At 37.4% G+C, this 26,181-nt stretch overlaps 1 non-coding gene across 1 annotated transcript; it reads left to right on the forward strand.

Annotated features, from left to right (window-relative positions):
• Positions 1-16,571: 16,571 nt before the first annotated feature.
• LOC131744290 (U6 spliceosomal RNA) lies at positions 16,572-16,674 on the forward strand. The gene has a single exon (XR_009332079.1). It is a non-coding gene; the product is annotated as a U6 spliceosomal RNA (small nuclear RNA).
• Positions 16,675-26,181: the final 9,507 nt, after the last annotated feature.

The following is a 26,181-nucleotide window of genomic DNA, read 5'->3' on the forward strand; positions in this document are numbered from 1 at the left end:
GGACTACTTCTGCCATCTGTAAAGATGTGTTTACATCCCAATCATTTGGTCCTCATTTTACTGAGATCTTCTCATTGAATCATTTGTGGGAATATTAATATCCCTGCTTTACAGGAGAAAACATAAAAATCAACAGGTTTTAAAACTTGTTGGAATTTTCCTCTTCTTCCCCTCTACTCTCTATTCCCTAAAACAAAGTTTTGATCAAATTGTATTTAACTGTGTTTGTTTGAGAGGTGAAAAGTCATCACAAAAATATACCACTGGGCATACGGAGGACGGAAGAGGGAACTATTCTGTTATATTTGTTTTGTTAATGATGACTTAATGGGATTTAATTTATCAATTTATATATGAATCTCCCCTCTCCCACCCCAAACCAGCCCTGGGAGCCACTTCATTCCTCCTCATTGGCCCCTCTCTGACCCCTCATGTAGCTACCCATAAAGCAGGCATTCCCCTTATGTCTAAGGAGATGCTCTGATTGATTTTGCTTGATTCACTGTACTTAAGGGACAACTGCATCCAAAATTCCATCCCTTACATAACTGAGAATCATGAAAGGAAAAGTTCATTTTTGTGCTATTTATGGGAAATTGGCCTGGAGGGAAGAAAACTTCTTTCCAATATTTGGCTTGAGGCCTTTCTGTGAGAAAAGAAGTGTCGTTTGCTCAGCAAAGGTTTTTGTTCACTATTTTGAGTATTCTGGACCACATGTATATACAATATATATTTGCCATTTAAAAGCCCCCTCAGGGCTTCCCTGGTGGCGCAGTTGAGAATCTTCCTGCCAATGCAGGGGACATGGGTTGGAGCCCTGGTCCGGGAAGATCCCACATGCCGCGGAGCAACAAAGCCTGTGTGCCACAACTACTGAGCCTGCGCTCTAGAGCCCATGAGCCACAACAAGAGAAGCCACCGCAATGAGAAGCCCACGCACCAAAACGAGGAGTAGCCCCTGCTCACCCACAACTAGAGAAAGCCCGCGCGCAGCAACGAAGCCTTTAGAGTCAAAGAAAGTAAGCTATACTGATGGATTAGTACTGTATTTGTGGAATTTGAATTCTCAGTCAGAACGAATTCTCACTTTTCTTCTGCCCCATCCTTTCTTTGTCAGTAACCTAGCACTTACCACGCTATAATAACTAGTTATTAATGTGGCCCACTACCAGACTATGAGTTTCTGGAAAGTTGGGATTATGTCTTTTTTATACTTTTAGGTCCTGCAGGACAAATCTGTATTATCGGATGCTTCATTCTTACAGGCTGCTTGTGAATTTGCCCAGTGCTTCATATTCTTTTCAGATATGATAGAAACCAATCTTTTGCCCAGGTTCGTAGCTAACTTGACTTTTTAAGACTTGCAGTGAATGAATTCTCCTAAAGTATTCTAAAGTCTTCCTCTTATTTTTTTTACATGAAGTATAGATGATTTCCTCTTTCTTCATAGAGCATGTTTCTAATTACAAATGACCAACACCTGCCCTAGGTTGGACAGGATAACACCTGTGTGAGATGCAGCTGCTATAACAGTGCTTCCATCTGCAACATATTACGTTTTGTTTATTAACAAATGATTTTTTTTTCCAAAGGAATTCATTCGAGTAAGAGAAAGAGTGACAGAAAAGCAAATACTTTTCTCACTATTGCTCAAAACTTTTCATTCAGGTTTCAGGTTTTCCTTCATCCTTTGGAAACAGAAGAAAAAGAACATGACAAACTCAACATCCAAACAAAATAAAATTGGTTGAGTCAATTCTCAGCTTGTTGCAGTTGGGATAGTTACTGTGGGGAGCTATAAATACCATCCAATTTCATATCGTACCGTTTGGAATCTTAGCTGAAGTAATTCTGTTGTCTGCACCAAATCTGCTTATTAAATCTGACTAGAAAAAAAAAATCCTCCCAGTGGACCAATGAATATATTTTATCTACCTTGCTTCCTTAGCTTTCTAAATTTTGGCTTGTATGTGTTTAAGTTTTGATTTGCCAAGACTTTCAAAAAATCTTTAAATTGGACGTTTTGACCAGAAAATGCAATAGAGACTCATAGTTTTTTCTAAACAAATTTTCTAACCACAAGGCTGTCCTGCAACGTGTCTGCTATGGAGAAATCTAAATTTTTTGTAGTGTCTTTCTTCTCATCTGGAAGCAATTGAATATTGAATGGTACAATTTTTTGTGCTTAGTCACATTATGCAAATTTTATATCACTAAGGAGCATTAGTATACGTTTTAAAAATATTATTTGTTTCAAAATATAATTGCAGTTCCTGCCTTTTAAGACCTTGAAGAAGAATGCTGGAACTTTGAGAATGGCTGCGTTCGGTGGATGTGAGGTGGTATTTAATTTACAATAACATAACGTTCGAAAGGTTCCCTTCATTTATTTTCTTTCCTTTCCCCTCCAGCATGCCTACTGAATTGAGAAAACTTTGTTTCTTCAAAGTTAATAAAAAAACCTACTCCTAAATTTGGCTCCGGTGCCTCTCTGGATGACCAAGTTTTGTTAATGGTCTGATAATCCGTTCTCTTCTGAGGAAGTTCTTCAGAGGTCAGAGGCTAATGGTATCAAACATCAGCCTGTCTGGTTTATTGTAAGGGTGTTTCGTTAAGATCAAGATCTCAGATAAGAGCAGAGTTGCTCTGGTTAGGAAAGGAAATGGTTTCTGATACAACACAGCAATTCCTAGAGGGAAGCGGAGAGCAGGAGATTCCCTGAATACAAGATAACTTGCAGTTTGCTTTCCTCCAAAACCCTTAGATAGTCAAAATACCATCATTAAATACTGGAAGAACCCAACCTTGATTTATGGATGAAAATAAAACTCACCTTCAGATCTACACTATTATGATGAGCAGCAAATCAGGTGAGAAGAAACTGTGAAGCAGAACAAATGGGTTCGCAGTTCCTCGAGTTTAAACCCATCCTCCCTGGATTTGGAGGTCAAAGCTCACCACTCAAGGGGACACATCATATTTTATTTAAGCACTTTTCTTCTAAGGAGTTGAAAGCACCTGGCAGACATGAACTCTTTTGTGCAGTGAAAGATAACACAGATATTACCAAGTAAAGAGCTACACTTGAAGATGAGAGTAACTTGGTCCATCCAGTTTAATAATACTGACATTATCTCCACATTACTTGGTTTCTTATGTACACTTTCAAGGTGATATATCACTTTAGCCAGTTCCCTGATTTACAGGAAGATGGCTCTACCTACTTGGAGGCTTTTTTTTCACAAAAGACCAGAGTTTTGTCAGTGTCATTACAAAGTCCCTGTGCACGAGATTGTGTGCTCTGTTAATATTTATTCCCATTTTTTTCTAAATTTTTACTTTCACTGATCAAGGACTATCTTAAAAATATCCAATTATCAACTGAGGAGAAAATGTTCAGAAGAACAGGGAGAATTAAAATATGACTGGGAAGTATGGGAGAGTGTTTATGGTGGCACGGTAGTTCAACCTCTTCATTTTACTGATAAGGAAAACCCAGAGAATACCAAGTTTTTTATTTCCAGAAGGAGAAAAAGAGAAAGAAAGATGCTTGTGTTTATGGTGAAACTTTCCTTTGAAATTCTAACCTTAGAGGAAGTCCCAGTTAGAGCAGCGGCTAGCCTAAGAATACCTGCTGTTCAGGATCTGCCTCTGGAAAGTCAGCATCGTTCTGAGTAACTACATCAGGGTTTGGGTTCTTCCTCGGAAAAGGGAAAATAGTACATTAAACCATGACCATGTCTCCTAGTTCTAAATGACTGGAGTCATCTGGTTTCCTGCCTTGGATACTATGACTATATCTTGTTCTGAATTAATTATGTCTTCAAAGCCCATGGCTTACATGGAGCTGGTGAACGACGTCTGGCTTGCTTTTTCGCAGATCAACTCAGCTTTACACTGACCGTGTTTCTAAGCTTCCAGGTGCTCTCTGGTCCACAGCAGAGGAAAGACAGAAAGTATTTTTTGTTCCAGATAGCAGGGCATCCATCCATTACCCAGCTCTACTGGTTTCTGGGGTCCCAAGTGAAGATCACAAACTTCTTCTGCATCCAGCCATCCTTTCAAAAACTGCCTGAGTCCATTTCTTCCATGAAGCCCTAGCTGATCTCCTTAAGCTTCTTCTTACTGGTTACAGCTCTAACTGCATTGTTTATCTGACAGTGGTTCTTACATTGCTTATTTCTTGCATGTGTCTTTTGTACCTATCTTACTTCCTCAGTGACTCTGTGAAGCCTGTTAAGAAAGGGACTCTGTCTTTTATAACACTGTCAATGTCTACTGTGCTGCTGGACCTAAAAGTAGATGCTTAACAGCATGCTTTAATGTTTTCTCTGCAGCAAAAGTTGTAGTAGCAAGAAAAAACTTCTCCCTCATTTTTATCCTCTTATTCACCTCCTCCCCACCCACTGTGACAATGATTGCTTGAGTGTGACTAATGATAGAATAACTTTACATGGGTTCATTCATATATCTTGCATTTTCATTCTCATAATTACACTGTGAGATAAATGTTATTATGCCCAATTTTCCAATGAGAAAATGGAGGCTCAAAGAAGCTAAATAACCTCCCTGGGGTCACATAGGCAGGAAGTGGCAGAGTAGACATTCAAGACAGGATGTAGTGCTCTCTCCTGAGGATGTTTTTCTTATTCCTCGATGTCTCATTATCTTCCTTGAGACAATGTGACAGAGTTGCATTATACAAGGTGTTCCGCACTTACATTAAAAATGTAGAGATAAATAACAAGTTTCTACTGCATAGCACAGGGAACTATAGTCAACATCCTGTAATAAGCCATAATGGAAAAGAATACGAAAAATAATATATATGTATATTTTTAAATGAATCACTTTGCTGTACACCAGAAGCTAACACAACATTGTAAACCAGTATGCTTCAATTTTAAAAAATGCTGAGATAAAGCCCAGGTCTACACTGGACACAATTATAAAGTAGATGTCATTTATCTTGGCTACTACAGTTTTACTTTCAGGAAATGTTTCCCCTTAGTGAGTCCTCTTCTCTGAAAATACTCAGGATTTTTTATTGTCCTGACACATTACCTTCCTCCCCTGTTCCTCTTATCTTGCTTACTCAGAACCCTCCAACTCACTGGCATTGAAGTGTAAATTACTGCTAAAGTGTATTTCTTCTATAGTTATTTGCATTTCTCACGTAGAAAAGGTAAAGCAAAAGAGACGATTTTTGACTGGTAGTTCAGTTCCATACCAGAGAATGTGGGAATGGTCCAAAAGCACTCCCTGCCTGTTATTTTCCCTCAAAAAGAGCCACACGATAAAAATAAATATTGGGGAGGAGAACATTGTCTGTCTCCTAGGCAAGTTTCCAAAATCATATCCTGGATTTCTAGGTCTCTGGGTCATCCCATCACAGCAAAAGTCTGTGTGAAATATTGCAGAGTAATAAAATCTACGGGCTGAGAATAAATCAGGTTAGTGTCCCCAGATGGCTATAATCCAAGGTCCAGACCATCCCCTCAGAACAACTGGATAGTAACAGTGAAACAAACAGGTGCAGGACAGGTGCAGTGGGATTGAGACAGCCTCGCCTAGGGAGCTGTATGTAGGTGGTGTCAAAAAATGCAAAGAAAAATAATAGCTCATGCCGTGCCAATCTTTTGTATTTTTTTCCTATTAAACTATTTTACTTGGGACTAAAAGCAAAGTAAGTCTACTCACATTTTCGGATTGAGAATCGTAACCAAACTCCAGAAAATCCTTTCTTTCTGCTAGCTTTTTCCTTGGTTACTCAACTTAGATTATTTTTCCTCACTTACCATTTCCCCAAAATTCATCTGCTTTGTGTAATTTGATTGCCTTCAGAGCATCTAATCCACCCCTTGTACACTCTGTAGGTGCCATGAGATCAGGACAGTATTAATCCACTCCTTCTTTCAGGGGTGGGTCTTGGTTGACGTGACCTTAGTCATGTCCACTCCTCCTACCACAATGACTGGCTCGTAGATAATCTTGGAGCCCAGGCTTATTTTAGTTACTGTCTAAGTTTGGGATTTAAATTGGTCCAATCAGAGTGAAACCCTTGACTTTTGTTTGCCGATTGATAGCAGAAAATCTGCATCTTTTTCTGGACAACTTGCAAATGGAAGGGCTAAGATGGTTGTAGCCATTTTGCTATAATGAAAAGTGCCAACCAATCTGGAAACAAAATCTACTCCTATGTAAGGATAGCCAAAAAAAAAAAAAAGAAAGATAATTGCAGAACAGTGGAGCTAGAGCATTGATCAAACCATACCTGCAGCTGCTCTGCGGCATGTGGGATCTTCCCGGACCGGGGCACGAACCCTTGTCCCCTGCATCGGCAGGTGGACTTGCAACCGCTGTGCCACCAGGGAAGCCCCTATTTTTATCGTTTAAATCTATTTAATTCTTATTTTTCTGTTTCTTATTACAAAAATCATGCTATATGATAAGCCATATATTATAATATATTGATGCTTCCACCTCAGAGGCACATATGTATTTATTTTTTCTTTTGAGTATTTTAACTTTGAGATATGGCTTACATACAGTAAAACACACTCAAACATATTTTGAGTATACGTTTGGACAACAGGTATACACCCATGGAAATGACACTTCACTCCAAATTGAAATGGATTTAAAGAATGGCTGCAAATTCTTGGAGTCCTGAGATGGCCACGTGGATGTGTCTGAGCTAGCCTGCTGGAAGGTGAGAGGACGCCTGGAGGAGAAGCAAGGAGCTTCACCACCTCAGAGCCTGCCAACAAGCAGACATAAGTGAAAGGGCCTTCTAGATCATCCAGATCATATAAAAGTATGTATAAAAGATGTATAAGATCAGATGACAAAAACCACCCAGCTGACCAGCAAAATCATGGGCTAAATAAAGTGAACATTGCTTTAAGCTGCTAGGCTTTGCAGTGGTTTGTTACACAGTGAAAGCAAAGTGATAGAAAAATATAGAACATGTCCCTCACCTTGGAGAGTTCCCTCATGCCCCTTTTCTGTCAGGTCTTACCCGCCATAAGGTAGCTGCACTTCTGATTTCTATCACTATAGTTTATTTCTACTTAAACTTCATAAAAAAATTATACATGTTATATTTTACACATATATTTTATATCTTTTGTGTCTGGCTTCTCTTACTCAACATGAAGTTTTTGAATCTATGTTTTTGTGTGAGTGCTCCTTGCTGAGTATCATTGAATCATTGTGTGACTGGATAATTTATTCATTCTCCTTGATGAACTTTTGGGTTGTTTTTGCTCGTTCCAATTCTGTCTGTCTCCTAATCAAGCAATTCTTTTTTGCCTGCTTGGTTGAATGTAGCTACTAGAGGTAATTATTAGGCTCTCTTTCTTGATTTATGTTAGCAACTCACTAGCAACTGGTTTCTTTGTAGTGACATTACCCTTTAAACCAGAACTATAAAATTGTACAAATAGTAGGTGGTTTTATTATCTAACTCTTAGTCAGAACTTTAGTTGATTTCTCTTCCAACACCAGAATCTGAATAGTATGAAGATAATCCTGATGACAAAGTAAACTTAGAGGGAGAAGGGGCACTGAGCTTTTTCTCATGTGTTGTTTGATCTGTTACTGCTGAAAATCTCTATTTTACTGGGTGATCAGAGAGCTTTGTAATTCAAACCTGCATTGCTGTGTTATGCTAAAGAAATAATTATTTTATTTTCATTGTGACCACATATTATTAATTTATAAAATAAATATGGTTAAGATTCTTTACTACCTCTGAAAAATGCATTATTGTAGAGAGAACTTCTTATATATAAAAAGCTTAGCCTGACGCCTAGCACTTGGTGAGTATCTGATGCATATAGTTTGCTTTCTTCCTCCCTCTGTGTAACTGCAAAGACATCATTAAAGGTCAGTGGACATGCTACATGTCATATATGTGACAGGAATAAAAATACTTCTCACTATGTTCAAGTTGAAGAAATAATGCCAGTTCTTGCACACAACAGTAATTGACAAAAAAGTTGGTCAATTCTGCAACAGCTGGATGAATAGAGCTTATTCACAGCAAAACAAAAAGCTTGAATCTACAACCCACAAGCAATTTTAGGGAGTTCTGAGGTCTCACTCACTTTCTTTGTCTATGAACTACAGTTCTAAGGAACATATTTGAATGGCAATTTGGAGAGAGATCCTACATGAAACAGCAAGAAAACAAGAATACACTGGTGATCAAGATTTCTTGGGGAATAATAATTCCTATTTACACTGAGTTTTAGGGATATTTTACTCGGTCACTTTTTGAGAGAGTAAGACATTTCTACTCTGTACCTCCACAAATTCTTCATTGCTAGAAAAGGAAATTCTCTTTCTTTTTTAAAAAAAACTTTTCCTCAACCTAGGGAATGAACGTTATCTCTCCATTGCTGAAAATAAGAGATTTCAGGGTATATTGGAATGGATTGTAAATGTGTATAAATACAAAAGTGATTTGGTGGTTGACTAATGATGTCCCCAGGTATCAGGGTCTAGTAGTACCCCTGTCATGTATTTTCCTTTTAGATGTGCCTGAAGAATTGCCTCAAGACCTGTTTAATCCCAATCTGATAGCATGGAAACTAGGAAGACTCACTTGGGACCAGTGTCTCAGGCCTTTGAATTCAATGGAGAAAACCCTGACTGTTTTTTGTTGTTGTTGTATAGCCTTGGACAACATAACAAATGAGGATAAGAAAAGAAAAGTGAAGAAAGGTATAGAAAACAAACTGTCTCTTTGATTGGCTGCACTATGCCACCATTGAAACACAAATAAGATGAATGCCCAAAGGTTAAGTTGAATATTAAGAAAGTTTTCAGGATGAACCTTTATCTTGAACAGCTGCTTCTTATATCTTTGCTATTAAGGCCTAAATGATTTTTTTATATGGCCGCAAATTTTCTTCCTTCTATACAATCAAATATGTTTAAGTGTATTTTTGTCATAGAAGAATGATCTGAGAAAATATGGTATCTTCTTTCAAATTAATATGAGCTTGCAATACACTTTAAAAAAGAGCAGACATGTTCTTAATTAATATTCCCTTAATAAAACTGCTAGATTAAATGATATTATCCATTTCCTCTATTAATCATGCTGGCTGAAGCCCACAGTTACCGAACGCTCATGACTAGCAGGCTTTTCTCTAGAGTGTCTACACACCTTTATTCTCATCAAATGAGTTGAATACTTGCCAAGTGTCAAACATGGTGATTCCCAAACCAGTTACATCAGTAACACTTTACAGTCATTATGTAATTTAACTAAATATCAAACCAATTAAATATGAGAATGAAAGAAGATAATTATTTCTAAGAAAAATAAGCTCTGTGCCTTAAAAACAGGAATGCTCTACACCATTAAAAATATAGAATATAGATGGACAACTGTAAAAAAAAAAAAAAAAGTGGAGGAAGAAATATCACTTTTGTAAAGTCTCTGTACTCAGGTTGCTTTGCAAGGGTCTTTCACAAATTCTGCTCCAACCTGAAGAAAGCAAATGTGGGAATCTCACAGATTCATTGTGGGTGTGGTTTTCATGAGAAAAATGATGCAGATTTCAAGTTAGTGAACCTGTACTCAAAGAAATGTCTTGGCTTTACATCAACAGTTTGGTTGATAAATGTGTATTTTCAAAGTTTTAAATTAGGTTAAATATTTATGTATTCCTCTTATTGTTTTTCTCTTTAACTGATTTTTTTTTTTTTTTTTTTTTTTTCGCGGTACGCGGACCTCTCACTGCTGTGGCCTCTCCAGTTGCGGAGCACAGGCTCCGGACGCGCAGGCTCAGCGGCCATGGCTCACGGGCCCAGCCGCTCCGCGGCATGTGGGATCTTTCCGGACCGGGGCACAGACCTGTGTCCCCTGCATCGGCAGGCGGACTCTCAACCACTGCACCACCAGGGAAGCCCCTTTAACTGACTTTTTGATTGATTTTCCTTCTTTCAGATGTAAGCTGGAATTGTCTCTGCTCAGAAATTCAGTTTAAATTTTCTTGAGTGTTACCTCTGTAATTTATGGAAACTCAAAGGAGTTCATTCTGTTTCTTATAATTAATACCTTTTTTTTTTTTTTGGCAGCCTCTGAATAAGACCCTGAATCCACTTGCAGTTCTAGTGTGATGACCACTTTTCATTCATTTTCCTGGAGAAGCTAAGGGGGCTAAATAAAATATGGATGCAAAGGGACTTCCCTGGTGGTCCAGTGGTTAAGACTTCGTGCCTCCACTGCAGGGGTTCAATCCCTGGTCGGGGAAGTAAGATCCTGTATGCTGCAAGGTGTGGCCAAAAATTTAAACAAAACAAACTATATATATATATATATATATATATATATATATATAGATGTAAAGACATTAGCACAATGCCTGGCACTCATTCAAAAGTAGGAGTTGCTGTTATTAATATTTCTATTACTTTGAATCATGACAGTGACTGTGCAAAATGGTATCTTTCCCATTTCATCTGTTAAAAATTGAGACTCAGAGAGGTTAAGTGATTTTTTTCCCCAGTTTGCACAAAAGTAAGTAGCAAGACCAGGGTTTTATCCTGAGTTATTTGCTTTTCCAAACCTGAGGTCACTGCAGTGTATCCATAATACATTGAAGTAAACCAAGGCTTCCTTGAACGCCACCAATCCAGGCCAGAAGGAAGAATGTGTTTCCAGTCTTCTTTCCAACACTAATAGAACAAGTGTTTTATGTTCCAGCCATAATTGGATTAGTTGCTATTTACTAGCCATCATGCCTCTACTGATGCTTCTTGTTTTTTTGCCTTTTGTTCAAGATCTCTCTCTGCTCACAACAATCCAGTTTTCATTTTGGAAATCCTATCTGTTCTTTGTGGATCCATGTAATTTATCTAAATCATCTTGTTAATAGAAACAAAAATTGTACAATTATTGATACAAAGAACAGCCATAGTACTACACAAAATTTATTGAATATTTCCTCTGTACTAGGCAATGTGCTAAATAGAATATATGATACATGGTGTGCCCCATGAGGTCAACACCCATATGAAGATCTTAAGGATTAGAAGTGTTGAGTAAAAAATCCCAAGGTGTACACAACTGTTAAGTAACTGATATGGTCTGAATATTTGTGTCCCTCCAAAATTCGTATGTTGAAAATGTAATACCCAAGGTGATAGTATTAAGAGGTAGCACCTTTGGGAGAAAATTTGGTCATGAGTGCAGGGCTCTCATGAATGGGATTCACGCCTTATTAAACAGACTCCAGAGCACTCGCTCCACTATGTGAGATACAATGAAAAGTCGGCAGTCTGTGACAGGGAAGACAGTTTTTCATGAGGACCTGGTCATGTTGGCACCCTGATCTTGGACTCTAGCCTCCAGAACCCTGAGAAATCAATTTCTGTTGTTTATAAGCCACTCATTCTGTGGAATTTTGTTATAGAAGTCAGAAAGGACAAAGACAGTAATATAATGGGATTTGAACCCAGGAACACTGACTTGGGAGGTTAGATTCTTACTCCATTCCATTTGGTGTGTGGATGTGTTCAATGGATTTGCTATTTGTTCATAGGAAGCCTGTGGCAATTTCTCTTTCTCTAGGATTAATAGAGCTATCAAGCTGAGGGTAAAGGTTTTACCTGGAGTTGAAGTCTTTCCATGAAGCAGAAGAAATGATTTTTGAGCCACTAGACTCACAGAGGTTTGCTTATGAAACTAAGATGTTTTCAGCATGAAAACAAAAATATGATGATAATAAAGTTGATATTCAATTTCGAGAGAAAATGCCCTAGAATAGAACATAGCCTAGACTTCAGGGACAGAAGAAAGTCAAAGGGAATTCAGAGTGAAATAAATCTCAATGGAATCCCCCTTCCTTTCTCCCACCCCACAAAAAAAGATTCTGCCATATACAGGTATACTTCTTAAGTACTCAAATCACAGAAAACTGCTTTTGGCATTTTTGCCTTTACAAGTTAGTATTTCCCTTTGGTCTATCCATTACTTATTTTAAAAATAATAGATTAGGGCTTCCCTGGTGGCGCAGTGGTTGAGAGTCCGCCTGCTGATGCAGGGGACGCGGGTTCGTGCCCCGGTCCGGGAAGATCCCACGTGCCGCGGAGCGGCTGGGCCCGTGAGCCGTGGCCGCTGAGCCTGCGCGTCCGGAGCCTGTGCTCCCCGACGGGAGAGGCCGCAACAGGGAGAGGCCCGCGTACCGCAAAAAAAAAAAAAAAAAAAAAAAAAATAGATTAAATACATGTAAAGACATCTTCTATAAATCAGTTTCAGACAAGTTCAAAAGACAGGAAAATGTGTAAATTACTGTATTAAGTAGAATTTGTTATTAAGTTATGTAAGAAGTGTTCTTCAGTTGTATAAAAGATCTTTGTGAAGTATTTCTGCTGTCTTTGTTTTCTACACTGCATGAGTAGACACTTAACCATGAAATAAAAATTCAGAGATTTGTTTAATAATGCCTAATAAAAATGTCTGCCAGTCATCCATTGAGATGGATGGATACTTAACAACTTGAAGTGTTAACATAATTTGGCAACCAATGTTTTATTTGCATAAAAATGAATTCTTTGTTACTGCTGCTAATTCTATTATTTCCCACTCAGCAGTCATAAGAATATGGTTATTGTTATTATCTTAATATTTTGGGTTAGATATTTAATAACAAGTTGATGGGGCCATTGTAGATATTAAACTTTGAATAACGAATGCATGCCAGACATGCTCAAGAATGCTATGGAAGTGTAGATTGCAAATATGATATCCTGAGTATGTAGTATAATGCCTGGAACATAGTAGATGCTCAATGATTATATCAAAATCAAAAGAATTGAGCAGAGAGAGTAACAATAAACTATATTTGAAAGAATCTATGGTAAGCTCTCATACAGAATATATTGTCAAATTATGTGATAAACCAAGATTGGTTTAGAATTTGCATGACTACATCTTATCTTTTTTAAGTACAAGTTTTAAGAAGTAAAATAGAATTACCATATGATCCAGCAATCCCACTACTGGGTATATACCCAGAGAAAGCCATAATTCAAAAAGACACATGCACCCCAATGTTCACAGCAGCACTATTTACAATAGCCAGGTCATGGAAGCAATCTAAATGCCCATCAACAGACGCAAGGATAAAGAAGATGTGGTACATATATACGATGGAATATTACTCAGCCATAAAAAGGAATGAAACTGGGTCATTTGTAGAGATGTGGATGAATCTAGAGACTGTCATACAGACTGAAGTAAGTCAGAAAGAGAAAAACAAGTATCATATATTAAGCATATATGTGGAACCTAGAAAAATGACATAGATGAACCGGTTTGCAGGGCAGAAATAGAGACACAGATGTAGAGAACAAATGTATGGACACCAAGAGGGGAAAGCGGCAGGGGGTGGTGGTGGTGTGATGAACTGGGCGATTGGGATTGACATGTATACACTGATGTGTATAAAATGGATGACTAATAAGAACCTGATGTATAAAAAAAAAATAAAATAAAATTCAAAAAAAAGAAAAGCAAGTGCAGAAAAGGATGAATAATATGACCCTGTTTTTGTAAAACTAACAACAATAAAAAATATTTTGTAAACTAACAACAATAAAAAATATTTTGTGTACATGTATATATGTGTATGTATAAGAAAAAGAAGAAATAGATAGCTGAAAAAAAAAAGAGGTGATGTCCAGTGGCAATATATTTAAACTGTCTTACATGGTACAAGGTAGTGTTTAATCGTGTTCAATATGAAAAGTGTCTTGTATCATACCGTATGAGTTTGAACCACCATGCTTTTACACTGTTACATTGTTCAAGTTAATTGAAACCCATTGGGAAATTGCTCTGTGCCTCACATTATCTTCACTATGAAATGAGGATTGTCATGGTACTTCTTCATAGAGTTGTGATGTTACAATGCCTGGCACATAGTCAACGAGGTATAGATGCTAATCTTTTAGATTTTATGCTATTTCTACCTTCCTGTTGATACCATTTCTACCTTTTGGTCATTATACTTTTGGAAAATTCAAGGTACACAATGGTTTTAAATTATATGAGGCTGCTTAGCTTTAAATAATAATAGAAGTTTAGCTGGATTTTTGTGTTTGGCATTTTTTTAAAATAAATTTTTCTGTCTTCATCTGGAGTTCTCATTTTTCTCTATTTCCCTCTCAGCACCAGTTATTTCTTTCTTCCTTTTGACACCCTGAATTTTTTAAAGGAACCAACCCTTCTTCAAAATCAGTCTGTATACTTCAGGTCAGGATCCATCCTGTCTTACCCCAAGATTTCTTTCCCTTTGGCCTCTGTATTTCTTCCATATCTATGCCTAGGGCCAACTAGAATTAGGAACAATCACTGAGAATTATTTGGGGGGGATGGGTGGAAGCAAAGTGTCTACTTACTCTTTCTGCTTTAACTGCAATTGAAAACAATGTAACTTCAGAGGTGCTGGAGATTGCCACCTGGAAGCAGAAAATGAAGATGGAAAGAAACTGGGTCCTGATCTCATGCTTGGACCCCTGGAGTCCCCATGACTGGGGTTCACAGGTAATTGAGTCATAAACCAGTAGATTCTCTTTGCTTAAATAAGTTTAATTAATTTTTCTGTCACTTGCAACCAAAAGAAAGTAAAATGATAATCTATTTCTTGTTTTACTAGTGTCTCTTCCTTCTCCTCCACAGTCCTCCAAACCCCCTATTAATTTACTATTATTAATCAGCTCTGGATTTAGGAATGAGATAATCTAGTTTGTTAATATTTTATCCTAATTTGAATCAATATGCTCTGAGAAGGCTTGAGAGAGTTTTGGTACATGTCTATTTAACTTCTTAGAAATGCTTTTTTAAAAAACTTTTTTCAGAATCTTGGCCATCCTTTGGATAGTTCATGCTGCTTGATAGTAACATATTGCGGTTGAACGTCTTTCAAGCCATAGAGCCTAGCATCAAATCTCAGACTTATCACTCATGAGAGTTATATATTTGAAAAAATTATAATATCTCTCGATATCAGTTTCTTATTTTACAAGAGTGAGGATAATGATACCTCACAGCACTTACAGCAAGGCATTACATTGATGACTGCATGTGAAATAAGCTACATCCTTTTAAATTAATGTCTAAGTTGATGAGATGCTTTCAGCTATTCAAATAATGGTTATTGATCCATGTATTCTGTTTACAGATTTTTTTTTCCCTCTGTAAACATTTACTTTAAGATATTTCATTTCCTCCTTTTACCTTATAGGAGAGAGGGTCAGAAAGAAAGGGGGAAAATAAATGTAAATAAATATTACTTTTTGTTGTTTAGTTTGATATCACACATGTCGAAAAAGGCTGAAGCCTTTAATTTCAATCAGCCTTAAGAGTTTGGATTTTTGGTAGCATAGTCCTTTGTTCTTATGTTCCTTCTATGTTTAAAACTTTATTTTCCTGCAAATACTATTTTCACAGAAGAGCATTTTACTAGACATTTAAATTTGCTAGAATGATAGTACCTGAGGTCACTCCTGGTTTCATATCCATTTAGACATACCTGCAATTTCAGAGGAGTTATATTATGTGTTTCTGTAGCATTCTAATAGTTTAAATGTGCCTTAAACACTTAAGCTTTTATTGTCAATCTTCCTGTTTCACAGTCTTTCCAATTCAATCCTGCCTTCCCCACAAGGAAGACAGCTAGGAAACCTACTCAGATTTCCTCTTTTCAACCTCCCTGCTGCCAGCTTTCCTACTCCCTTTCATCCCATAGGAAGCCAAGAGCCTGCTCAAATTTCCTTTGTGGAGTATGTATCCCACCTGGTTACTTCTTGTCCTATTCAGCAACAGGTGGTTATTTTTGTACTGTCAGCACTTTGGACTCCCTGGCTGTCAGATTTCATTCCCACTGGAAATGTAGACATTTGAGTTTGCTCCAGACGTCAGTGGGTATATTGCCAATTTCCATTTTCTGAAAATAATTTTCTTTTGATGGAGTAATCTTGTTCCTTAACGATTCCATTAAATAAAAAAGAAACGATTTTAGTTATACTTAAAGGCTGAATCAGTGATTGATCTGTTTGTTGCCTCTTTTCTGATTTCTTTCAAATGGTCTCCAAGCATGTAGATCATACAATGGAATCAGAATTCTGGCAACCCCATTTTTTCACCATGTTGCATCATGAATTTCAGTGTTCTTCTCTTTACCACTATATTTGGGTTGGAAAAAGCTAATGAATCAGAATTCCTAAGGATAGAACACAGGACTATATACTTAAAAAATATTCACCCTAGATAATAGTGAATGCTAGTCAGGCTTGGGACCCATTGGACAAAACGATATCATAACAATGAAAAATGAAAATATTTAATAGGTGTTTTTTCCCCCATAGGAAGAGACTAAGAAAGTAAAGCTTAAAAAATTTTTTTTTTCAAATAAGAAAAGCTAAGGGACAATATGATCGAAATGATAAATGGCCTCATCAATATCTCCCAGGTATGAATTTTTCCCAGCAGTCTCAGGAACATGAAAAAATTTTACACATTATGTTGTCTATAAAGACTTATCAAGTGCTTGCTTCGGCAGTGAATATACTCAAGTTGGAATGATACAGAGAAGATTAACATGGTCCCTGAGCAAGGATGACACGCACATTTGTGAAGCGTTCCATGTTAAAAAAGAAAAAGACTTAAACTAAATTTTCCTCTGAGCTCTCATGTTGTTGGTCTGCCTAGAAATTCAATCTCTGTTATTATAGGGGATTTCTCCTCATCTTTTCCTAAAGGGTTGTGCAAGACTCGTACGATCTGATTCAGAGCAGAATATTCCAGAAGGCTCCTTCTTTCTTGACCCATGTGCATCATCACTAATGGGCTCTTCATTGTAGTCCTCATGGTGACTTGGAGTCAGAAGGTACCTTGGCTCCCTCTATACTTTTGGACATTAGATTTTTGGCTTTGCCTGGAAGGCCAGTGCTTAGGGCAGACCAAATTCCTCTCTGAGATTATGTTGCCTTATCAAGCTCTAAGCCTCACCAAGAGACCAGGGCTTAGAGTGCTGCTGTTCACAGTTTGTTCTGCCATCTTCCGTTTCACAGTCTTGGGTAATCTCCCTGTCTTTTACTTTGATCATTTGTGCTTCTACCATCCATTTGATCTGTAATTCTTTGCCATACATATATTATCATCATGTGGCATGAATGCGGTATGAGTTCCATGTACAAATAAGATGAAAGCAGCTTTCATCAACCTTTTCATTGCTAAGGGTGAAGGAAACACAGGGCAGGGAGGTGTAATGTAACGAACATCAGCTTAAGAGCTATACACAAATACAATTAAAATTGGAAATGGCTGCTTAAAGGCAGGAGTATATCTGAGTATAATTCTCTCATTCCTAAAATAAGGACAGTAATACTTAACTGCTCTAGAGGTAATGTTGCTACAGAGGTAATATGCATAATACATCTGGCCCAGAACAATTTTTCTTTCATTATTAGATTATTGATAGTTGGCATGAGGTTGGGTAGACCATTATGAACAGGGAATGAATTTATATGAGTCTTCAGATCATAGCCTCAACCAAAAGAGCTCCATGCTTTTGAGTGTGTGAGTCTATTTCCACCTCTTCATAAGATATCTTTTCTTCCATTCTTTCATTCAACAAATGTTCACTACTTAAGATAAATCATATACTTTGCCATAGTCTATGATTTTAATAAGAAAGGCTAACACAGCTTGTCACAGAGTTCATATTGAGGTATGTGTGTAGTAGGGGAGGGCAGCCAATTAAAATGCAGTGTGTTAAGTGCTAAGATATATGTTGTAAAGGGAACTTTTACGCACGGGGCATCAGTGGTAGAGAGAAGTTATATCTAGGCATAGAGATCACCATCTTCTAAATACTTTGTTAATTAACTGATTATTTGTTGCTTTGCCTTCTTTCTTTTTTTTTTTTTTTTTTTTTTTTGGCCATGTGGCGCAGCATGTGGGATCTTAGTTCCCCAACCAGGTATCGAACCCGTGCCTCCTGCAGTGGAAGCAGTCTTAACCACTGGATGGACAGGGAAGTCCCGCTTTGCCTTCTTTCTAAAGGCAAAATCCTCCATAGTTACTTTGCTCTGTTAGTTATACTTTAGAACACAGAAAGTGCATTTGCCCTTGATTAATTTACGTCTAGTTGCATCAGGTTAAAAAAAAAGAGTTCTGACGTCCACACTGATAGTCTCGCCTATCTTTCTTTTCTTAACTCTCTTGTTAAAAAGCTTAAGGCAACGATATCCCTTTGTCTTTTTTTTCCTCCTTGTTTAAACTGGGAACATTTTCTTTAAACAAAAATCTTATTGGGATGTTAAACTTTAAAACAGAAAAAAAAAACCCAACCCACATGTGTTTTTGTTAGTCAAGAACTTCTCAAATTTTCTCCAACCCCTCCCCACTATTCTTTCCTAACCCTCCAGAAATCCCTCTACAGAACCTTAGTTTAGCTCAGATAACGTAAGACAGGTTGAGGAAGAGAGCAGGCTTTCTGAATCTGAATTATGGTGAAGAAGTGATTTAGCATTTGCCATACCTGAAATTCAGGAAGATAGTCAAGATGAGGTTTCAAATTGTTTCCAATGATACGAGTTTATCGATAAATGATGCGTTAGTGAGATCTGAACTGCGTTTATTCAGAACCGTTTCCTTGTATTTCAGTAATGTTTCTAGGCCATTCAGATTAAAAACTTGCTAGTGCCACTGGAAACAATAAAAAATATGTCATACAGAATATGAAGAAAGGACAAAGTGACATGGTCTTGCCAATCTTATTTTTGGGAAGAGCATGGAAATTTCATGTTTCTTCTTGGTGTTCTTCAAGATTCGAAGTCTTTCTCTTTTCATATGTAAGGATTTGAAAAGGTCGGTATTCAGTAAGACGGTTAAGATTTGGCCCTATTTTATGAAACTCTTGGAAGAAGGAGAGAGAGAGCAAGAAAGAAATTTTCCAAGTGGTTGTACAGATGAGATATTACTGTGTGGTGTACTTGCTTACAGCTGGTAGTAATCACTCCTCAACAGCATACGATTATTTCCCAGTATCAAATGTGAACATATGTGAGCCTTTCCCTTCAAGAGCAATTTTTATTCATGTTCTTGAATATAGGTTATCATTGTGATCCTAATGCACATTCATTAGAGTCTGTTTTTAATCAAATGAAAGGTCTTTACTGATGAATATTTCTTGTGGGTAAAAAAGCAAACCCACTGAAAAATGGATAACAGAAATTTCTTTGATAAATCATTTAGCTTTTCTTCTTCATTTTGAAAAACATGGCTTGGTAATGTATATCTTCAGAGGCTATTGTTTATTCACAAGTACCATAAATATTTTTTTACAGTCATGCAGAGTTAGCAGCTCAAGAAGGTAATTCTTTTGGAGAAGACCATCGTCCACCTTATATTAAAATAATCTTAATTAGCTCCAAGGTAAAAAGTATTTTGGTCTCACTTCCATTTATTTTCAGAAAATTTAAAAGCAATTCTGTAAGATATACTTCAATATGATGTCATCATAACTGTGGTAGACTGAAAAAAATGTTCCCCCAAAGACATATTCACTTCCTAATGCCTGTAATCTGTGAAGATTAATTTATATACTCATATGGCAAAAGATGTGATCAAGTTAAGGATCTTGAGAGAAGGCATTTAGCTTGGATTATGTCATAAACCTTAAATACCATCACAAGTGTTCTTATAAGAAAGAGATAGAGGGATATTAGGCAAAGTTACACAGAGAAGATGATATATAGATGAAGCAGAGAGCAGCCACACACCAAGGAATGCTGACAGGCACCAGAAGGTGAGAGAATGCAGGGAATGCATTCTCTTCTAGAGTCTCTGGAGGGAGTGCAGCTCTGACTAAACCATGATTTCAGGCTTCTGACCTCCAGAACTGTGAAAGAATAAGTTTCTTCTGTTTTAAAATGTCAAGTGTGTGCTAATTATTACAACAGCTACAGCAAACAAAAATAGTTATATTAAGAAAAGCAATAATAGAAGCTACCTAAGGTAAGTTTAAATTCCTATTTTATGTGAAATGCAAAATCAGCTGCTAGTCTGTATGAATTGTTGATTGGTTTATGTTTTTAGCGCTTTCTATAGGTTAAATTCATCCTTAATCCATTTTTCTCCCTAATCCCACATTGCATTTCTGTTGAAACATTTCTTCTGATTATGGCCCTACATGAGGTACAACTCTGATTTGCTTGGATATATTTGGGGCTGTGGTTAAAATTCAGGGTTGCTCTTCTTATTTGAATTATTGGATATTTTATTTCTCTTTCTATTGCCATTCAGTAAATGCATATTTAGGCCCTAGGAATGATCTTAGGCTTTGCAGGATTCATGATCAATAAGTTAGGCATATCCCTTGCCTTCATGGAGTTTATAGTGGAAGAGTAAATAAATAATAATAACAATAAACAATTGCAAAACAGTGAAAAAATATTTAACCACTGTACCTGAAAACTTTGTTATTTTGATCAAGTTTTATAATAGTAATTATTCTATAGAATTCTAAAATAATGGTTCAACACAAAAAAGGTATTGATTGGAATCCATACATACAGCGGTCTTATACAGTCATGCCTCGGTATCTTCGGGGCATTGGTTCCAGGACCCCTAAGGATACCAATTCCAGTGCTCTAACAGTAAAGGTACTAGTAATTGTAGTATACAAAGGCAAGCATGGCAACTCTACTCCCTCCTACCAAATTTATCAAGTCTTCCTGTGACACTCAGAGCAACACACCAAATCCTAAGGAATGCCTTAGAACTTAGAATTTACTTCTCACTTTAAGTTTCAAGTCCTGGTATCCTTTCTTTGTAACACTCTTCCTAATGCAGACTGTTTAGAAAGAACTTTAACTCATTCTTTCATTACTAGGTTGTCAACAAATTTGTGCTATGCATTCCTTATGTGAAGTGTTGGAAAGTAAAGCAAAATCAGGTGCAAAGCATGACAGAGGAAAGCTGGCGAAGATGGATATTAAAACAGACTCCTTTCTTTGTAAAGCATCTTATGAAGTCATATGAACCATAGGAAATTGCCAATATTTAATTATTTTTGACCTACAATAACTGTGATTTCATATCGTTCAACACAATCATCAGTAGAGATTTGGCAGCTCACTGGCGAATTTAGTTTGACTTAGCGTGTACTGTGCCAAACCTGGTAAATATATTCAGGCCAGTTTTCAGTTTGTTTCAATCATATTCAACAGAAATGAGTGGTTCTGTTTTTTCCCATAGGTCCGTATAAACTAAACTGGATTTTTGCAAACACCTTTTAGGAATATTCAAGTTCTATTAGGCTGCAGTTTTAGCAAAAGAAGATGTTCTTCTCACTTCAGTTTCTTAATACTCTAGACCAGGGATAGACAAACTTTTTTTTTTTTTTGGAAAGGGCCAGATAGCAAGTATTTTAGATTTACAGGTCATATGGTCTCTTTAGTAACTACTCAAATCTGCCCTTGTAGTGCAGAGAAGCCATAGATAACATGAAAGTGAATGAGCATGGCTGGGTTCCAAAAAAACTTTATTTATTCATAATGAAATTTAAATTGAAATATTTTGATATTTGATATTTTTGATAATTTTTATTTTGATAATTTTTCAATAGTTAAAAAATGTAAAATTCATTCTTAGTTCACGGGCCATATGAAAGCATGCAGAGGGTCATCATTAGCCCATGGGCTGTAGTTTGTTCATGCCTGCTCTGGAAGTACATTTGTCAAAATGTTTAGGAAACCGTGAGATTTTTTGGGGTCCATGACTCATTAGGCTCAATAGATGAGCCAAGAGAGTCCTTCCAAGTTCAAATTTCCTAGAATCCTATAACTTCAAATTTCTACTCAGGAGTGCTGCCACAAATGCCATTATTCTAATATTCAGCAGGTTCTGTTCTAAGAAAGGAGGTGCCTTTTATTCTCCAGCAGATATTCTCAGTAGTACTGTACACTAATTGGGAAAAAAAAGTCAGAGAGGAAACTAAACCAAGGGAAATTTCATTTCCTTTCTAGCACATAAAGACTAGGCAGTGTCAGATTTTTCTCCTGCATTCATCAACACCTCTACCAGATGAAGGTAGTGCTTTGAGGGTCAAATAGAACAGAGCCCTAGGCATCCCCATTGAGATCCATGGACTTCCTCATGAGCTAGTTTCCTCATTTTGGAAGTCTGCAGTGAGATTAACTTGCTTCTTTCTTTTGCTCTGTCCTTTTAACTGTTAATATCTACTGAACAATCTTTCATTTTGCCAGCTATAATCACAAACAGCCACAAGGTTGGACAGTTTATGCCCCTAACTTACAAAGGGTTCATTCACTGATTGATTTCATGTCTGAAGAAAAAAGATTACCTATGAGGTGTAAGTAAGTGGGTGTGAGCAATCCCTGTTCTTCGGGAAAATGAACACTTCATTCTGAGCTGGAGATTGGCCAACTGGACAGCGATTTGAGAACATTTTTTCATCCTCTCCTTCTTTAGCTGACTGCTCTTTCCACACTAGATAACTGAAGCTTTTACTTTCATCCCTGCCTGAAAATCAAGCCATTTGCAAATCTATGTCACTTTCCAGAGCTGGTTGGAGAGAGAAGGCAGTAGTGTCATTTTATCCTACCTCAAACAGAATAAGGTGATTTCGGTAGAGTAGACAAAGAACTCTAAGTCACACTTGGGACTTTTCTCTTTAAGGTGAAAAATAAAATCTGGGCATGAATTATTGGTTTGAGAATTGTGAGTGGTCACTGTTACATGCGGAGTGATTTTCTTTGTGCCATGGTGGTTGTTGGAGCTTTCTACATAATATGGAATCCGGTTTAATTCAAAACTTCATCACTTCTTTACCTCCCTGTGCCTCAGTTTCCTCATCTGTACAATGGGGTAATAACAGCAGGCTGTTCTGAGAACAGAAGAGCTGATTCTTATTCTTTTCATGGTTTGCCTCATTTAATTATTATTGACCCCAATATCAATACCTCTACTACCTGAATTCTACTCACTGAGTACATTGTGTTGGGAATGTTAGACCTTGGAAAATCCAGCTTTTGCTTAACTCTTGTGGCTCTTCCTCTCAAATCCTATAATCTAGTCATAGAGATGACTTTGATCCCGAAAGACTATGTTCTCCCTGTTTCTGTGACTTTATACATATATTATTCCCATCAGCTTAGAAACACACTTTCCTTTCTCTGACTTGCCTAAAAACTAATTTCTAGATGCTTAGAGAGTTTCCCTTTGAGAAAGACATTCCAACCTTTGCCCTTTGTTTCCCATCCTAAGCCATAAAAGTTTCTATGCTGCATGCTGAGTTTTTTTTTTAAGCACTTGATTTTATTTATTTATTTATTATTATTTTTTGGCCATGCCATGAGGCTTGTGGGATCTTAGTTCCCGGACCAGGGATCAAACCCTGGCCCCCAGCAGTGGAAGCTCGGAGCCCTAACCACTGGACCACCAGGGAATTTCCCTGCATGCTGTTTTACTCAAGCACTTACGTTGTATTATCTACGTATCTGATCCCCAGGTTTCTATACTGTCACCTCTTCATAAAAATAGGGCTGTTTTTACTTTGCTTTAATACCTTAGCTTAACATTAAGTCAGAAGTAAGAAGTGAATGTTATTACAATTATTGACGTATAAAAAATAGTTTAATATGATAGTTAAGATTAGAATTGTAGAGAAACGCTTGGGGAGGTTTTCTCTTTTCATTCTTTGTCTTGTACACTTCATTGAGGACAAAAAAAAATACTACAGCCAAGAGATCGGCAATAAACCATGTCCTGGCTGTACAATCTGTCCTGGATTTCTCTATTCTCTTAGATTCTAGCTTCACTACATTGGTCATGTTTTTTCTCCTATTATTGCATTCAATTATGTCACAAGCCCAAGTATGTCATGAGAAACTCAGTAAGAGCCGAGGCAAATGCAGGTATAAAATAGCTTCTTCTTGGAATGTCTTGTTCATTTTAGCAGGAAACAACCAAGAGGCAGCAAGAGTAACAAATTAGGTGATATGAATATAAAATTAAATCAGCAAACACATACTTGTTCCTATAACACAGAAAAGTCAAATTTGCAAGCTGTGTGACTTGCATAATGACAGGAATACTGATGTAGTATAACAGAGAGTACATTGGACCAGGAGTGAGGAAACTAGGTTTTCACCCGGACATTGCCACTTGCCAGCTGTTTCAATTGGGCAATGTCATCCTTTCACTCCTAGTTTTCTCTTTTGTACAACAGAGTTGGTTATATTAAGATCTGGTGGGCTTTTTATTTCACTGTCAGAATGTCCAGCTAAAGAGGTCTGGGTCTACTCTTTGATAAAAACCCTTACTCCTAACTAGTGTTTTCTCAAGCTTAACCCTTTGTTCTTACCTTGCATCTGTGGGGAACTCATTCTGCTTGGGAAGTTGTGGAGTAGTAAATTGGGGAGAAAGAATTTCAGTAAACAGGATTGCTTCTAGTTTTTAAAAGCCCATAGAGAAAGTCCTAGACGCTGGGCAAGCATTCTCTAGGATATTCTCTGGATTTTTAATTTGGATACTTTCCATTCCTTTAATCAAGCAACTGCAGGATGGGATCTATAGTAATTACTCCTCAAAAGAAAAGTCTCCTAGGCTTTCTTTCCGGCTCCAAAAACTAGTGTATTGAAGATTAGCCTGCTCTGCTTCTGCAGCTGGGAAATTGCTATAAAGCAGTTGTCCAAATCCTAGACTATCTATACAATCACAAGCCACTGGTGAGATTCAGATCCAGAAAATGGGCTCAGGTGAGTTTAACTGACAAAAATGTTTCCCATCTTCTGATGGAAATTCTCTTGTCCTTGCTGTACACAGTGTTCCTTATTCCCCACCCCTTAATCCTGGGCCCTAGAAGCCTAGATATGATGAAAAAAGTATTCATCAATTAAAAGAGATGACTGGTATTTGTGTGTCTATTCAACTGAAGGCATATCTGAGAACCAGCCTTATTCCTTCTCTTAATTAGGGGCTGCTGCTTCTTGCCTTTTCCTGCATTTACACTCTCTATCTCCTTCCAGGGACCGCTGTGCTCATATGTCTATCTCCCCCATAAGTGACCATTACATCTCCACCCCACCCCGTGAAATATCCATTACGTTCCCAGTTCTGAACTTTACCCTGTCTATGCTCTGCTATGTATTCCGTAATCCAGTTGAGTTTAAATTGTCAGTAGTAGGTAAGAGTATAAGGCATCACATTTCCTACAAATCAACCATGTTTTCATGAGAATAAATCATGACTATAATAGGTGGGTTAATAGTTGCTAACATCAAACAGTCAAACTGGCAGGTCTACATTCCACCTTCAATATACTTGGCCCTGCCTTTGTGTTCTGCCTAGTGACCAGAGGCCTTCATTATTTCAGAGCTGTGGGCTACCATCTACCATTGCAGACATATATTTTCCATGCCAGGGAAGGGATTTTTGCTGAAGAAAGGATATCACGTAAAATCACTCATATTGATAATAAACTAGCCAAAGACAAAATCTTGAATCCTCCTTCCATCTCATCCTTGCTTTCCTCTCTGTCCTCACACCTCCATTTCTGCAAGTGACTGGCACTGCGTTTTATGAAAACATTTCTTCAACTGACTGTGTTGAGAAAGGGATGAAGGTTTATTCCAGTCTGGCTCCCGATATTGTCAAGAAGTAAATTGTCCCTAAGCACCCTCACTTCTCTGCTCTGTTGGTGATCATCAAGATTATTGAAAATGTCAGCTGAGAGCATTCTCATGCAAATGGATAGAATCTGAGCAGTAAACAAAAATAAAATTTCTTGCATTTGGAGGACTCAAACTTATTTTGAAACCTTCAAGATGAATTCCTTTGAAAACAATTTTTCTTTTAAAAATACTTAATATGCTCTGTTCACCCTATATGGTATCAAACTTCGTATTACTCCTCTAGGAAAAAAAAGATACAATTTTGAGCTTCTGTGTTTTCTTAAGAGATTCAAAATTACCAGACAGATAGTAAAGGAACTGACTCAAATATATTTGTCAGAAGACAGAGCCTTTGTAACCTGTCTCCCCCAGGTGCAGTTTTGAAACCACCTAATGCTAATGAATGGGAGGGCTGCCTCACCTCTGGATGAGACACTGTCATGGTGACATCTGGAT

The sequence above is a fragment of the Kogia breviceps genome, chromosome 17, assembly GCF_026419965.1.
Source record: "Kogia breviceps isolate mKogBre1 chromosome 17, mKogBre1 haplotype 1, whole genome shotgun sequence".
Classification (NCBI taxonomy): domain Eukaryota; kingdom Metazoa; phylum Chordata; class Mammalia; order Artiodactyla; family Physeteridae; genus Kogia; species Kogia breviceps.